Raw genomic sequence first — 16,517 nt, forward strand, 5'->3', positions numbered from 1 at the left:
ATTGGATAATCCCATGCAGAAGATTGAAATTGGAACTTATCTTATACATTTCACAAAAATTAATTCAAAATAGGTTAATGACTTAAACATAAGACCTGAAATCTTAAAACGTCTAGAAGAATGTGCAAGGAAAATTCCTTGGCATTGGTATTGACAACAAATTTTTGGATATGACACAAAAGTACAAGCAAAAAAAAAAGCAAAAACCAGTAAATAAGACTACATCAAGCTAAAAAGCTTCTGCATAGCAAAAGGAACAATCACCAAAGTAAAAAGGTAACCTTTAATTTCCTTTTGATTATATAGATCAAGCAAGTAATAATTTAAAGCAACCTGCAGCATGGGAGAAAATTTTCAAACCATGATATATCTGATAAAACTTTAATACCCAAAATATCTAAAGAACTCCTATAACTTAACACCAAAAACAAGAAGATGACGAAGACAAAGAATATAAAGACAAATACCAAGATGAAGAGGAAGAAGAAGAAGAAAAAGAAAGAAAATAAGGGGAAAAAAAAAAACATTAGAAAGTGGGCAACGGCCCTGAATAGACATTTTCCCAAAACAAACATACAAATGGTCAATAGGTACAGGAAAAATACTCAACATCACTAATCATCAAAGAATGCAAATCAAAACCACAATGAGATATCACCTCACACCTATCATCAAAAAGGAGATAACAAGTGTTGGTGAGGGTGTAGGGAAAGTGGGAACCCTAGTGCACTATTGGTGGGAATGTAAATTGGTGCAGCCATTATAGAGAACAGTATGGAGTCTTCTCAATCAAAATAGAACTACCAAGTGATCCAACAGTCCCACTTCTGGCTATATATCCAAAGGAAATAAAGATACCAACTTGGAGAGATATCTACACTCCCATGTTCATGTGGAATTATTCACAATAGCAATGATCAGAAAACAACCTAAATGTCCATCAGCAGTTAAATGGATAAAGAAGGTATAGTATATGTATCCAATAGAGTATTATTTAGCCATGAGAAGGAGGAAAATCCTGCTTTTTGCAGCAACATGGACAGATCTTGAGAATATAACACTAAGTGAAATAAGTCAGACGGAGGAAGACAAATACTGTATAATAATCACGTTTATGTAAAATCTAAAAAATCTGAATTCAGAAAAATAGAGTACAACGGTGTTATCAGGGACTGGGGCAGGTGGGTTGGGAGATGAGGATATGTAGGTCAAAGGGTATAAACTCCAGTTACAAGATCAATAAGTTCTGAGGATCTACTGTACAGCATGATGACTGTAGTTAATAATACTGTATTGTATTCTCACAAGTTGCTACGAAAGTGAATCTTAAGTGTTCTTACCACAAGAAAGAAATCGTAATTATGTGATGATGTGTTGGTGGTGTTAAACTATGAAGGTAATCATTTTGCAGTATGTAACTGTATTAAATCAACAAGTTGTGTCCTTTAAATTTACACAATGTTATATATCAGTTGTATCTATAAAGCTGGAAAAAACAAGGTATACACTGTATGAAATTTTAATTTCTGTACGATTCTCTTAGTTTAAAACTATTACTTTGTTTTCTTCTTGCACGTATCATTGCTATTGAGAAACCTGATTTCATTATGTCTCTAATTTTTTAAATATATTATCTACTTTATCTTTCTGAAAAATTTTGGAGCTTTCACTTTGCTTTGATGTTTTTAAATCTCACTATAGTATGTCAGGGTTTATTTTTTCAGGTCTCTTGAGTGTCTGTTTCTATTTATTGGGGAAAAGATGGGATGCAAAGGCATCAGGTGATCAGAACAACCCTTTTACAGCACACATGGAAAACAAGAATGTACTCATTGTTCAGATAAAGATTTAAACAATATAAATGGGAAACATAAGACAGTGTTTGGAAAGACAGCATGGAAAGCAGGCCTGTTAAATTGAGCTCACATAGTAATGATCATAGCATCGTTTGCAATAATTATTGGGAATCAAATATCCACCTACAGTAAAACAGATAAATTTGTAATCTATTCTTATAATCAAATTCTGTATATTAATGGTAATGACTAAACTACTGCTATACAAAATTACATAGGGCTTTGTTAATGATAAATTTTTAATCAGGTTTTCAAAAAATTACATGACTTTATTATTATCCTTCTGCAACTGTTTCTTGGATCAAGTTCAGTATTTTATATTTGCTAAAAGAAATCATACAATACTCCCAATTTAAATGTACTTTGATTTTTTAAACAGTATTCCAAGTCTTTTAAATTGTTCAATAATTGTCCAATAATTGCTCAATAATTAAATTGTTCAATAAAAATATGTTTAAAATGTGTTATTTGTAATATTTTATGTTTTGTGTTGTTTCACTAAAAAAAAATTACTTGTGTTTCCTTCAACCCTACTTACTTAACTGACCTAGTTTTTGAAATTAACTTCTAATTTTTTTTCTATTTGCTGCCTTTATTTTTGTGGGTTTCAACTTTACTCTTTATAACTTTCCTTTTCCTAATTTATATATGTTTTCCTTTTATTTTATAATTCTTTAACTTGACTTTCTGGTTTATGTTTTCAGTCTATTCTCTTATATCAAAACAATTCAAGTATATAATATTAAAAATTTTGAGTAAAGCTTTACCTGTGTCCCATAGATATTCTTAGAAATGTTTTCCTTATCATTATATGCATTTTGTATTTTGTATTTTGAGTTTTCTCTTTGATCTCGATATCAACTAGGAAAGTAACTTCCATGTTGGTTTTTATAATTCACCTTATTTTTATTTGACAAATCTGAGACTGTGGCTAATAAAATATTATTTGAAATATTATTTGAAGCTTACAGTCAAGAAAGACCAACTCCATTCTTCGCAGCAGCACTCTTATCAGCTATTTTATTAATGTGTTTTTCTCATCTAAAAAATGGGATTAGTAACAAGTACATTCTGGTGTTTGGGACACAATAGGGAATGTACAATGGAATCAAGGCAAATCATTCTTCTGACATAATGGATGTAAACACCTGCCAGCGATCTTCAATCAGCTTTGAGGTCCAGAGTTCTTACTGAGGTTTCATAGTTTAGGCATGATTAACTAAATCAGTGACCACATGATTGAACTCCAGCTCCAGCTCCATCCCTGGAGGTTGGGTTAGCTCAAAATCCCAACCCTGTAAACACATCATTGGTCTTTCTGGAGACCAGCCTCCATCCTGAAGCTCTCTAGGGACTCATCATAAGTCACTTAATTAACATAAACTCAGTTGTTATCTTAAGGGCTCATGAATAATAAAGACAATCCTTTCACTTGGGAAATTCCAAGAGTTTTAGAATTTCCTTCCCAGGAATCAAAGACAAAGACCAGCCAAATCTTTAGTATACAGCAGGTACTAATTGTCCATGGTTTCCGACTTCCAAAATTTTCTTACTCTGTCCTCCTCATCCCTCTTTTTTTCTTCATCCTTGTGAATTTACGCCTTTAAAAAAGAATCACTTCACTGAAGTGTCAGGTGGTTTTCTGGAGGAAGTAAAATTAGATGCATGTGTTCATTCTACTATCTTAAACTCAATAAGACATGTGTTGTCCCAAGAATTCTGATGAATTTTGAATGAAAGAGAAAGCTCAGCAAGAGAGAAAGCAGGGGTTGGTCCTGCTTTGAAAAAACAAAAAGATGAGTAACAAAAAAAGTTCTTTTTCTATTCTTACTGCAGGTGAAAATATTAATCAAGACTTTGTGGTTTTTTTGTTTTGTTTTTTATTTTTTTTTTAATGTTTATTTATTTTTTTGGGACAGAGAGAGACAGAGCATGAACGGGGGAGGGGCAGAGAGAGAGGAAGACACAGAATCAGAAACACGGTCCAGGCTCTGAGCCATCAGCCCAGAGCCCGACGCGGGGCTCAAACTCACGGACCGCGAGATCGTGACCTGGCTGAAGTCGGACGCTTAACCGACTGCGCCACCCAGGCGCCCCGAGACTTTGAATCCAAAAGTGGAGGAAAGACGAGATACTGAGACAAAAAGCATAATGGACGCGGAACTTCTCACTGAGCCCCACAGGGGACATACCTGAGAGTCTCAGAAGTTCTAGGTCTTTGTAGGGAGACTCACTTAATGAAGCAGACTTACAAGACGGAGCCTCCTTTGTGAGCAGGATTTAGTGTAGCAGTGATTCATTCCATGGCAGAGAACAATTTTGGTAGATACCACAAAAAACTGAAAGTATGGATGTAAGAAAGGTTTTTGGATTTTGCAAGAGATGTTGAACCTGCAGCGAAATATATAGCCAAGAAATGTATTTTAGAGTTGTTGGAAGTGTGAGTTACCTGTCCGCCATGTTAGTGGATATGAATCTATTAATAAACTCTCACTAATGAAGTAGGGTGCAAAACTCGAGTAGAGAACAGGAAGGAAAATTGAGAGGTTTTAAATATTTGGCATGGAAAATTAAGAAAGAAAGGTGGATTCAGGGAAGGTTTAGCAACTGAGTTTTACCAATGCAAATCTCGGGGAATTTACCATGCTGAAGGAGGTCAGGAAATAGCATTTGTTCTATTGCTATGTAAATGTTATCCATCCCAGTAGGCTTATTGATAGAAGCTTGAACCCAGTGGACCTTTTAACATTTCAAAATGGCTTTTAAGGTTTGGTTTTATTTCAATTACCTAAGCAACACACAGTCACATTAAGTATTGTTTTTTAAGCGCAAAGAAATCAGCAATACTATTAACACTTATAGATAATCTCTATTCATGCATCGCTGCAAGCCACTTCTAAACACATATCCATACACAAAGCACATATCTGTACACAAACACACAAACACAAGGTCACTTCCCCAATAACACACACATAGTAACATACACATACAGGATCACCTGCACGTTAAAATACATATACCTGTACACGTATTTGTACATGTGTACACATACTTTGTATTAAAACCTCCTGTGCGATATTATAGGTCAAAGGAGGATTGAAGGCCAATATTAGACAAAGTTGCAGCTTAAAAATGTCTACCAATATCTGCCTTCTATATTAAAACTGAATTCTCTCTAGCAGAATGTCCCTTTGTTCTGGAAGATTCATTTCAGTGAGCCCTTTTATTATGCAAATGTAAAGCAAGGACTCTTTGTTCCCAGTGAAGACCTGAGTGCAATAAAACTACCAGAGTCTGTATTCTTCAGTGAAACAGGATATCTTGTGTATTAATTTAAATCAAGTGTAAATTTCAGCAGACTTATGTATTGGAAGGTTATGTTTTCATTAGAGAATTTTATTTCCCAAACTACTTGGATTTAGATGGCCTTTGTCTAATAATAATAATAATAATAATAATACATTAATAATTAGAGCATAGTAATATAATAATAGTAATATACTATTTCATTTTGTTCTGTTTTTAGAAGTTATACTGTCTATTCTTAAAGTAGCTAATTATAGAACATGCTGGTCTTAGGAGAATAAGAAAAGATCAATATGCTGATCTGACCTGTTGTTTGAGGTATTTCCTAAACAAATCACTGTTGAAGATCCACCATATTCAAGACACCGTGCTACCTTTTGGGATGAGCACTGGGTGTTGTATGGAAACCAATTTGACAATAAACTTCATATATTGAAAAAAAAAAAAAGACACCGTGCTAAACACTAAATCTACAAGTTGGGTAGACATAGCTTCTCATGGGAAGCTTACCTTCTACTGTCTGGTTAACCTGTGTATTTTGTGATCTTGACTATGAATTCTTACTTTCTTCATTAAAAAACTTTTGATTGGATACTTCATTTGCTTTCGTCTGTCACCTACAGGCACTGACAACACCTCCTACATCACTTGAGGTTTTGAAATGCACACAGTTAATTTACATGGGACTTCAAACCCTGTAAAAGGGCTGATTTATCATTTTTCTTTAGATTTTCTAATTCCACTTATTCATTTTTGTTGCTTTTATCTTTTTCCCTGTGTATTTTATTTCTCACTCACCATTACATCTTTGGCATCCTGTTTACATTATTGGCTTAGCTCTTTGGGGTCTCAACATAACATAAGAATCTTCTACTACATTTCCATACTTCGTGGGACAGCTTTTTACTCCTTGTCATCTAGCTTCCAGACAATTTTGAAGAAAAAAATTCAAATTCACCAGGGACCAAGAGAAACTCTCAGGGGGAAAAGAAAAGATCTTTAGCATTCAAGTTACTTCACCATAGTGCTATGTCTGCTACACGTTTAAGATATTTTTAAAATAATTTCTATATCATGTAAATATTTTGTGGAGAAAAGCCAGTTCATGCAGAAACAACTGTAAAGTTTTGAAGAATGAAGAGAAATGTCAGCACCAGTAAATCACAGCTGAAAGAAGACAAGAGCAGAGACACATGAACAGCTCAAAAGTGAAGATTTTTTTCCTAATTTTTTTTAATGTTTATTTATTATTGAGAGGCAGAGAGATACAGAGCGTGAGTAGGCGGTAGAGAGAGGGGGAGACACAGGATCCGAAGCAGGCTCCAGGCTCTGAGCTGTCAGCACAGAGCCCGACGCGGGGCTCCAACTCACAAGCTGCGAGATCATGACCTGAGCCAAAGTCGGTAGCCTAACCAGCTGAGCCACCGAGGCGTCCCAAAAAGTGAAGATTTTTAATGAGTTGAGAATATAATGACTGGAAAGAACAATGACATGAAAATGAGACAACAGTTTTACCTCTTGATCCTAAGATTATGGAGATGAATAAGATTAAAAGAGCAAGTGTGCACATGAATGCATGGATATAGGTGCACATTGCAGAGGATTTCAGATGACTTGGGAAAAGTCAGGATGGTACAACAAGACACAGTCACAACAAGTAGGATGAATATTTCAAGAGCAAAATGAGAGTATAAACAATACTTCTTATGTAAAAAAGTCCAAAACAACAGTGTGGAAGACTTTGTGAAGATGTCAATACCCTCCTATTTATGACTCTTTGTTCCTTTTGTAAAGAAAGAATGCCTCCAGTCATTATATTGAAAAATCATCAGGCTCACTTATTCAACCTTCTGATGCTCGTACTGTGTGCGTGTGTGTGCGTGTGCATGCATGTGTGTGTGTGTGTGTGTGTGTGTGTGTGTGTGTGTATGATGAGAAAGACAAAGAGAAAGAGCTGGCATTTGTTTGCACCTGACAATTTTGCAGGTATGAATTTTGTGCTGTGACATTATAATTTGAACACACAATTTAACCAGTTAGAAAAGACAACTCTCAGGGGCTACGGGGTGGCTCAGTCAGTTGAGCATCCAACTTCAGCTCAGGACATGTTCTCACAGTTTGTGAGTTCAAGCCCCACATCAGGCTCTGTGCCTACAGTGTGGGGCCTGATTGGGATTCTCTCTCTCTCTCTCTCTCTCTCTCTCTTTTTCTCTTTCTCTCCCTCTTTCTGCCCTTTCTGCATCTTTCTCTGTAAAAATGAATAAATAAACTTTAAAAAATATTTAAAAAAAGAAAAGGCAAATCTCAGATTTATCATAAAACATTTTCAGATCTTGAAGCTTAAACTGAAAAGAACAATATCCAACTATTACTGGCATTCTGAAAGCACAAGGGATAATCAAGGTTTCTTTTTTGTTCCAACTTTTCCATTCTCCAAAAAAGCAAATTCTTACATTATTACAACGAATGAGCTGCCTCTCCAAACTGATGTCTTCCTTCCAGCTATCTTCCTTCTAACTTTAGCTTCCTTTCTAGGGTACTTTCACTTTTTGCATAATTTTTCTCTTTGAATTGAGTTTCCATGTTGGGATTTATCTACCACGTGGCTAGTGCGGAAGCAGAAAAGTAGAAACTCACCTACCTTTGTAAGGATGCTTATTCCCATTTACAGTCATTGGAAACCAAGTCACAGCCAAAGGGAAAGAAATGAAGAAGAAGCTTCCCTAGATTACTATTTCTTTTAGCCTAAGGCCTCCTCTCGCTTATATGTCACATCTTTATGATAGTCTACAAAGAAGGCAAAAACTAATGTATTGGTAATAAATAGTTTTCTCTGCTTGATGTCTCTGAAGTCTCCAATATACATTTCTTAATAAGTCATCTAACTGGTGCTATTCTTCCATGAGCAAGACAAGTTACCTTTCTGAAAACAAGTTTCTTCAACAATAAGGTGAATAAAGGTGAAGATAAGAGTATCGTAATGAGTTTAGGTTAAATTAGAACTGTGGAAGCCCTAAACATGGACCTGACACATGGTGGGTATTCAGTAAATGCTGACTAATTCTGCATTGAAATCCTCTGTCTTCACTGTGGGAGGAAACATAAATCACTGACAAAAAGATGTAGACTCTTAAATATAAAAGTTGGAACAAGGAGGTCATCACACACCCTGAATGTAAATCTTAGTACTTAACTATGACTAATGATCATTTGTGACAATCTGAGGAATTAAACTGGATTTGAAACAGACTACCAATACTTTAGAGATAGATAGATGATTGATAGACAGGTAGATAGATAATGATAGATAGATAGATGATAGATAGATAATAGATGATAGATAATAAATAAATAGATGATGATGATAGATAGATAGGGAAAGGGAACATTATTGAAAAGGTAGTTTCTTAAAATCTGCATATATAAAAATGGGAGTTTTTCCAGAAACAACAGGAAGAAAGAACACTGATAACATGACATATGTAGCAGTTTCTGAATGTTTATGATATTATGTAAAACATCAATTTGAATCTTATATTTACCTTGAGAAATTGCCAGGCACTCAGTTTCATTCATACATTGATTGTGCCAATCAATATTGATCAAGGAAGGAAGAAAAGGTGTTGTGAACAATGAGTAAGTATTTACAAATCAGTAAAGAGGCAAAGAAATGCAAAAAGACACAAATTAGATGAAACAGAAAACAAATCAGTTGTGGGAAAATAAAAAGCTGCATTTTATTTGCCTATATGAATATAATATGTGAATGTAGAATTTTAGATGAACATCATAAAATGAGTACAACATGTTTTAGATTCTTTATATAATCAGACCCATAATCAACATAGAATCTAGAAAAGTACCATGGAATAAGAAACATGGGCATTACATTTTCAGAACTCCCCAAAATGTCAATGATTTCCACAGATAATATGCTTGGCCCTGCCATACCTATTGGAGTTCTAATGACGGTCTAATGGCTCATTAATTCCCTGACTTCCCCAATTTCATCCCCACATGTAGTGTCAACAACAACAAAAATCGCCTAAGTAGTTTTGCCTGTGGTAAACTGCAGAAATGACTAAAGTACTCCCCTACTTCTATCTCCTTACTTTGATTGTCCTCTGTCGTATTGACTCTGGCTTGGCATGTGACTAGATTGGCCAATAAGACATGAACAACACACAGTTTGGAAGAGCTTACACACTGGAGGCTTCTTGCTTGCTGTGTTTAAAGCCCTGGGGCTGTCATGTGAATGAACTCAAGTTAGCCTCCTGGAGAGGCCCTGTGGCAGAGATACAGGTGCCCTGGTGACAAGCTGCCTAACACCAGACATGTAAGCAAGGCTACCCTACATCACATAACTTCCAGTCGACCCAACACCTGACCCCAGATAGATTAGTCAAGACCTCTTAGAAAAATGGGTAAGCTATAATTGGGAGATGCGGGTGCATCAGGAGGGGACAGCAAGTTATGTAATCCTGAATATTGTTATGTAATTAGCAAGGCAAATTGCCTGAAAGGACCTGAGAGTTTATGACTTCCTGGAGGGGAGATAGCTCATGGCTTTTGGACTCATCTCTTAGGGCATACATTGCCATGTAAAGAGTGGTTTGGAGACATTTGGAAGATTTTTCTGGAAGTAACAAGACCTCTGCTATGCTGTCGACTCTTATGTCATATTGTCTATTCCAGTTACTTCCCCAGTTCTTATTCTACTTACTATTGCTTCATAATGAATCTTCTGAATAGAAAGCTCAAACTCACATGTCTAAAACAGAATGCTTGATTTCCACCTGCCTGAAGTTTGATCTTTTCCCAGTGTTTTCCATTTTGGTTAATACATTTTCTCTAATTTTTTGCTGCTTCTGGGCATGTCTAAAGGATTGAGTTAATATAGGAAAGAAAGACTGAAAAGATTTCCACTGAAGAATTAACTAAAAGAGAAGACCATTGAAAATTATAATTCTTACTTAGAAGAAATTCCAAAGAGACAGAGCAGTGTGGGGATTCTCAACACAGCCTGGTGTCTCTCACTAAGTTTGACTTCTGGAACAGTCCTCTGGATGCATGACTGATTCCTGGGATTGGAGTATGCTGCAATAAAACAGTTGGAGAAAAACCAAAACAGCTGTCTGTCTTCCATCTCTACAGGACATCAAAGGCTCAAGGCATGCTCAGTGTTAGAGTCATCTGCTCTGTATGTATCAAAAGATGCTGCATACAACAGAAACCACGAGGTTGTCAGAAACAACACGGGATTGCCTGGAGACAAACATCAGGGGAAATTAACGTCAGCCTGGATACCTCTTATGGGCATTAGCATTGCAATATTTAATGGGGATTAACAGTATAGCTGCCACCTTACACATTGGTGAAAATAGAAGAACTGGAGGTAAAAAAAATGGCAAATACCAAACATAAGGCTGCTCTGTGAGGCATAGCCCCTAGATTCCAGCTCAGAAAAATCTAAAAAAAGGCAGACTGGGGCAGCTCTATTTGTTTGCCACAGTCAAAATGACCCCATTCTTGCTCTCGTGGTTGTGTGACATGCCAAACATCAGCATCTTTTCAACATTCCAAAAGATTTCCCTAATAATATTTCCTCCAATTTTTTTAGTCATGTGGTCTTGATCACCAAAAATCGGGTTGACCAAATGGCTTCCAGGGATCACACATATATGTGTCATCTCCCCTAGGAGGCTGGTTAATTTCTTCTGTTCCCTACAAAAGAATTTGGTATTGAGAACAACATGAACAGCTGGCCATGTTAGACTTCCACATAAATCAGAGTGAATTTAGAGTACTGATAAAAGCTTCCAATAAACTTCTATCTGTATCATAATATGACATTCACTTGGATCCATTCATTCTTTTTTTTTTAATTTTTTTTTTAACGTTTATTTATTTTTGAGACAGAGAGAGACAGAGCATGAACGGGGGAGGGGCAGAGAGAGAGGGAGACACAGAATCAGAAGCAGGCTCCAGGCTCTGAGCCATCAGCCCATAGCCCGACGCAGGGCTCGAACTCACGGACTGTGAGATCGTGACCCGGGCTGAAGTCGGACGCTTAACCGACTGAGCCACCCAGGCGCCCCCTGGATCCACTCATTCTAATTGCTTTGCTTTCTGGATGCATATTCAGAAAGTCACTATTTTTATACATTTTAATATTCTATCTGTGAGAACAGGTACAGTGTTCTTATTTATGCTTTTTGGTTTATGTTTTATGCTTCTTTGCCACGAAGTCAATCTCTCCTTAAGCCCCACCCACCCATGATTAAGGTAAAGCCATAGAGCAGGTGTCAAACAGAATGATGTAACTGATAAGAAAGTATGAAATCTAAAGTTTACCCTTCAAAGTCTAGCTCAACTGGAAAGGGAAGAAAAGTAAAATTTCTTTCGTATCCCACCAAATGACTTTGTGAACAGGAAAAGTGATAGGGAGTCAAGGACTAAGTATCTATTTTTCTCATCTCCAAACTGTACCTTTTTTATGGAGTAGAAATTCCACCTTCTTATATTTCCAGTTTGGTATTTCTACAATCTACTTATGGTGCGTTCCCTTGGACTGATATTACTAAATTAAATTGGCTTTTTAAAATTACCCATTCTCTTGTCAAATGTGTTGGCAATGTTGTGCATTGCAGTGGCCCCAAGAATGACTGTCAGAGATAATCTTGTTTCAAGGCCTCCCTAATTGTGCAGTTTTGAATGTCCCTTTACATTTCTGACATTTAGTTTTAATGTCTTTTAAACATTTCACGGTAAGATGAACCACTTCACAGGTTTGCTATTATTGTTGGATGTGCTTTGTAAAGTAAAATATTCTATAGTGGTGCTAATGACTCAGTATTTTTGTCTCTGTTTTACCATCTTCAAATGGTAGTCAGAGCAGCAATTGCTGAACTCAAAGGAGTGGTTTATTTGATGTTGTCTTCATTCTCCCTAAATACGGACAAGCCTGAAAAGAGTTCTGTATGTGTCTGTGACTAAAGCATTTACTTGTATGTAATATGGCTTCTGTCTTTCTCTTTTATTTCTCTTCTTCCTTTTGTTTCTTGAAGTATGTCAAGTCTTTTAGAATCATTTAGGATCTTATATTCTCCTTATTTTGTTTAAAAAGGAATGGAGTTGAGGGACACCTGGGTGGCTCAAACTACCGACTGTGTTTTCAGCTCAGGTCATGATCTCACGATTCGTGGGATTAAGCCCTGCGTCATGCTCTGTGCTGACAGCATGGAGCCTGCTTGGGATTCTCTCTCTCCCCATCTCTCTCTCCCCTTCTTCTGCTCACACATGTACTCTCTCTCTCATTCTCTCTCTCTCTCTCTCTCTCTCAAAATAAATAAATAAACATTTTTAAATAATAAAAAGGAGTGGAGTTGAGATTAGCTGAAAAACATAATAGCAGTGGCACGTCTGGGTGGCTTGGTAGGTTAAGTACCCAATTCTTGATTTCAGCTCAGGTCATGAAATCACAGTCATGATCTCACAGTTATGAGATTGAACCCTGAATCAGCTTTGCGCTGGGAGTGGAGCCTGCTTAAGATTGTCTCTCTCCTTCTTCCTTTTGACGTTGCCCCATCAAAAAATATATAATAGCAATTAAAGAGACTGGTATTGGCAAATGACGATGTATAAGTAACAGGCAACAGAATGTGCCACCACAAACATGCCACTGTAGCATGTGGATTATTTTGAGCTGAATACTTAGTGGATGCTGGGAAAAACGAACTGCTTGAAAGAAATTAGAAAGAGGGCTTATACCAGGCAGAAAGCGATTACCATAGATAAATTCTTCACATGAGAGACTTACGTGCATGTGAAGGCAAGCATTGATTTACCAAACATTTGTTTTTCTCACCTTCCTGTGAATGACTTTCTTCCCTTTTGAAGCCGCAGGCACCCTCTTTTTTTTTTTTTTTTTTTTTTTTTTTTTTTTTTAGCTCAAGGTGGTATATAAGTCTTGATTTCTTGGCTAGCTTGGAGTCTCATATCTTTGCAGAGTGCCTATATGTATGTAATTAAATGTGTTTTTCTCCTGTTAATCTTTTTTTTTTTTTGATGGTTATTTTTTTTGAGACAGAGAGAGACAGAACACAAGCAGTGGAGGGGCAGAGAGAGGGGTAGACACAGCATCCGAAGCAGGCTCCAGGCTCTGAGCTGCCAGCACAGAGCCCGACGCGGGACTCCAACTCACGGACTGTGAGATCATGACCCGAGCTGAGGTTGGACGCTCAACCGACTAAGACACCCAGGTGCCCCAATCGGTCTTTTTATTACAGGGAATCTCAACCATGAATCTAGAAGGGTAGAAGGAAAATTATTTTTCTTTCCCTACAAAAGTTCCTCCCAAGAAAGTCAAATTATTCAAAATGAAAGAAAGATTCTTCAGACTTGATGTTAATAAGTGGACAAGAAAGCTTTTAGCCAGTCAGAACGCACCCACAGCTTTCTCCCAGCTTATTAAGTTCATGCTACTACAAAGATGTTCTCATCCTTTCATGGCATCTGATCATAAAAGAAGAGATACACAGTCAAATAGCAGAATGAAAGAAAATGACCACCAAACTCTTCCTCCCTGATGCTGGCAGTCCCCCTTTTATTGTGTGACGAGATGGCAGGTTTTGGGATGCAAAGTATGCCTGGTGTTTTGAAAGCATGTCCAAGTTTGTCAAGGAAATGTGGTTGGTTCTTAGTGGGTGCAAACACTCCTAATAATCATATATAAGGTAAGAGCAGGATTAAAGTAATAGTTAAAAGGTTATGAGAATGCAAGAAATTATAGCTTTGGTTTATTTTTATGTTTTTGTTTGCATCTCTAAAAAGTACTCTGCAGAGTGATCCTTCGGGAGATGTCCATGATCATAGTATGAAAAAGTCGCGAAACAAAGCAGGAAAATAAGGCATTCTTGCTCTGCATCAAAATCTCCGGGTAGTCCTGAAAGAAAAAAGACATGGTAAATTATTTTAATCTGTGTTTCAAAACTGATACTGAAACATTGCATAATTTTTAAATGCTATGCGTATTAATATCAAGTAAATAATCCTTTTCTATTTAAGTTTAATACTGTGCTTTTAAAATAGAATAACTGAAAATCAGGATCTAATTCCACTCAGCTTAGCTTGCCAAGTTTGAATCTGAATGATCATTACATCCTATAACTGGGTCTTTGCTATTCATCTGAACACAGTGCAATCTAGACAAATGCAGAAGAAATGACAAAGGCCTTAATGGCAGCATTCACAAATCCTCAATCCAGACAGAGTCCATTCATTTCTTCTGCACCAAGAAGGCAGAACTCATATTATGTCTCTTCCCACAGCCTGTTGGGGCAACAGCTTTTGAATGGCCGCCATGGAGTCTTCAATTGTTTGGAAATTATATTTTGTTAACGTATCTTCTCAATAATGGAAATTCTCATATCTTTAGAAGACAAAATTATGACCTACAGTCTTTATTTAAAGATTATAAGTGTATCTCAATTTAAGCAAAATGAGAAGTGTAATGAAAACATAAACACAAGATATGCTAAAGGGAGCACCTGGGTGGCTTAGTCAGCTGATCTTCTGACTCTTGATTTCGGCTCAGGTCATGATGTCACGGTTCGTGAGTTTGAGCCCTGTGTTGGGTTCTGCACTGACAGTGTGGAATCTGCTTAAGATTCTCTCTCTCTCTCTCTCTCTCTCTCTCTCTCTCTCTCTCTCTTTGCCCCTATGCTGTTCACACTCTCTCAAAATAAATAAATAAACTTGAAAAAAAAACCAGATACCCAAAAAGTTGCTTGTTCTCTTCAATCATAAGATCTTTCACAGGCTTTATTAGAAAACAAGAAAAACCTTTGCATGAAATGCTACTTTCTTGTTTCTAAGTAAAAAGGCAAAATGAGAATGGATGACTAACCCCATCCCAGTTTTCCACTTAAATGCTGCATTTGAAGAGTAGAAAACTCTATTATTAGTGAAAAATTTTGTGAAGTCAAGTCAAGACAGTGCTAACCATTTTTCTAAGTCTAGAACTTAGTTTTCACAAGAAAAAGACTAGGGCTTAAGTCTCTAAATTGTGAAAAAGAGAATGCTGAAAAGTTGGTGAGCAGAGTACAACTAACAGCTAATACAACCCTAGATGATGTGGAAGCAATACCATTTGGGAGATGGGGGTGTGGTGTTTGGGTATCTTTCCACTATCCGTGAAAAGGAGGCTCCTGTGCAAAGCATTACAATGCAGGCTACAATTAATAGGGAAGCTCAGGGTAGATTCTGAGCCTAGCATATACACTGTGCAAACAGATATAAAACCCACACACCGCAGACAAATTTGTAAATAGGCAAGATCATACTCTATGAAACATAATATGCTGCTATTTCCCACAAAAAACATTGTCTCTTCTTTCTGGGATGGCACATAGACAATATTCCTCAAACTCTTACAGTCAGCTGTAACACATGGAAAGTGAGATGTGATATATGACTTTTCCAGACTTGGCCAAAAAAATCCTCTTGTGCTGTTCCACATCATTCTCCATTGACTGATGGCAAACCAAGCCTCCTAGGAAGGAAGCCACGTGTTAAGCATAACAGAGCTACTCTCAGCATGGATCCTCCAATGGCTACATTGCATATAGCTTGCCCATCCTTCCCCTTTTCTTGCCCAGAAAATGGAACCACCATGGACTTTGATGTGAGCAATCAAAAAATATCTATTATGTTGCCAAATTATACATTTGAGTCTTTATTACTGTGGCCTATCCTAAGGTAACTAACTCAGCTCCTGCTACTTCCTTTTGGGATGGTAAAATGTAAAGAATACCTTTCACCAACCTAATGTGTTAAAAACAATTTTAAACCATGACCCAGTATTGCAACTATCTCCTTCATAAACTGCTTTACTGTGAGGGAGAAGAGAAAAATTGAGTGCAATCTAATTATGCTTTTAATAAGCTTCAAGAGGACATGAAATTTTGACTTTAGGAGAACATGGGGCATAAAAGCAGGTGTCTTAACCCTTCGGATAGAATCCTACTAACATTACCAAACTGAAACGATAACAGGGTGGAAAACACATCATAATTGCAACTAGAAAATGATGATGCCCATAGGAATTATGCAGGTTTTGGATCAATCAAGGCAAGTCTTGATGACACAGACAAGCCATGAGAAAAATGGAGGGGCCTCTACCTGAAGTCATGAGACACTACAAATTCTCAACAGCGGATAATAGACCAAGTGTAGTATAAAAGGAACAGGGTGATGATGATGACAGTAAAGATTATGATGATAGTAATTCAATAAGCAGAAAACACAACTACTGTGAGAAACCAGCTGCTTTCCACTCTTAAGGAAATAATT

This window comes from Herpailurus yagouaroundi, unplaced genomic scaffold, assembly GCF_014898765.1.
Source record: "Herpailurus yagouaroundi ecotype Mexico unplaced genomic scaffold, PumYag 163, whole genome shotgun sequence".
NCBI lineage: Eukaryota > Metazoa > Chordata > Mammalia > Carnivora > Felidae > Herpailurus > Herpailurus yagouaroundi.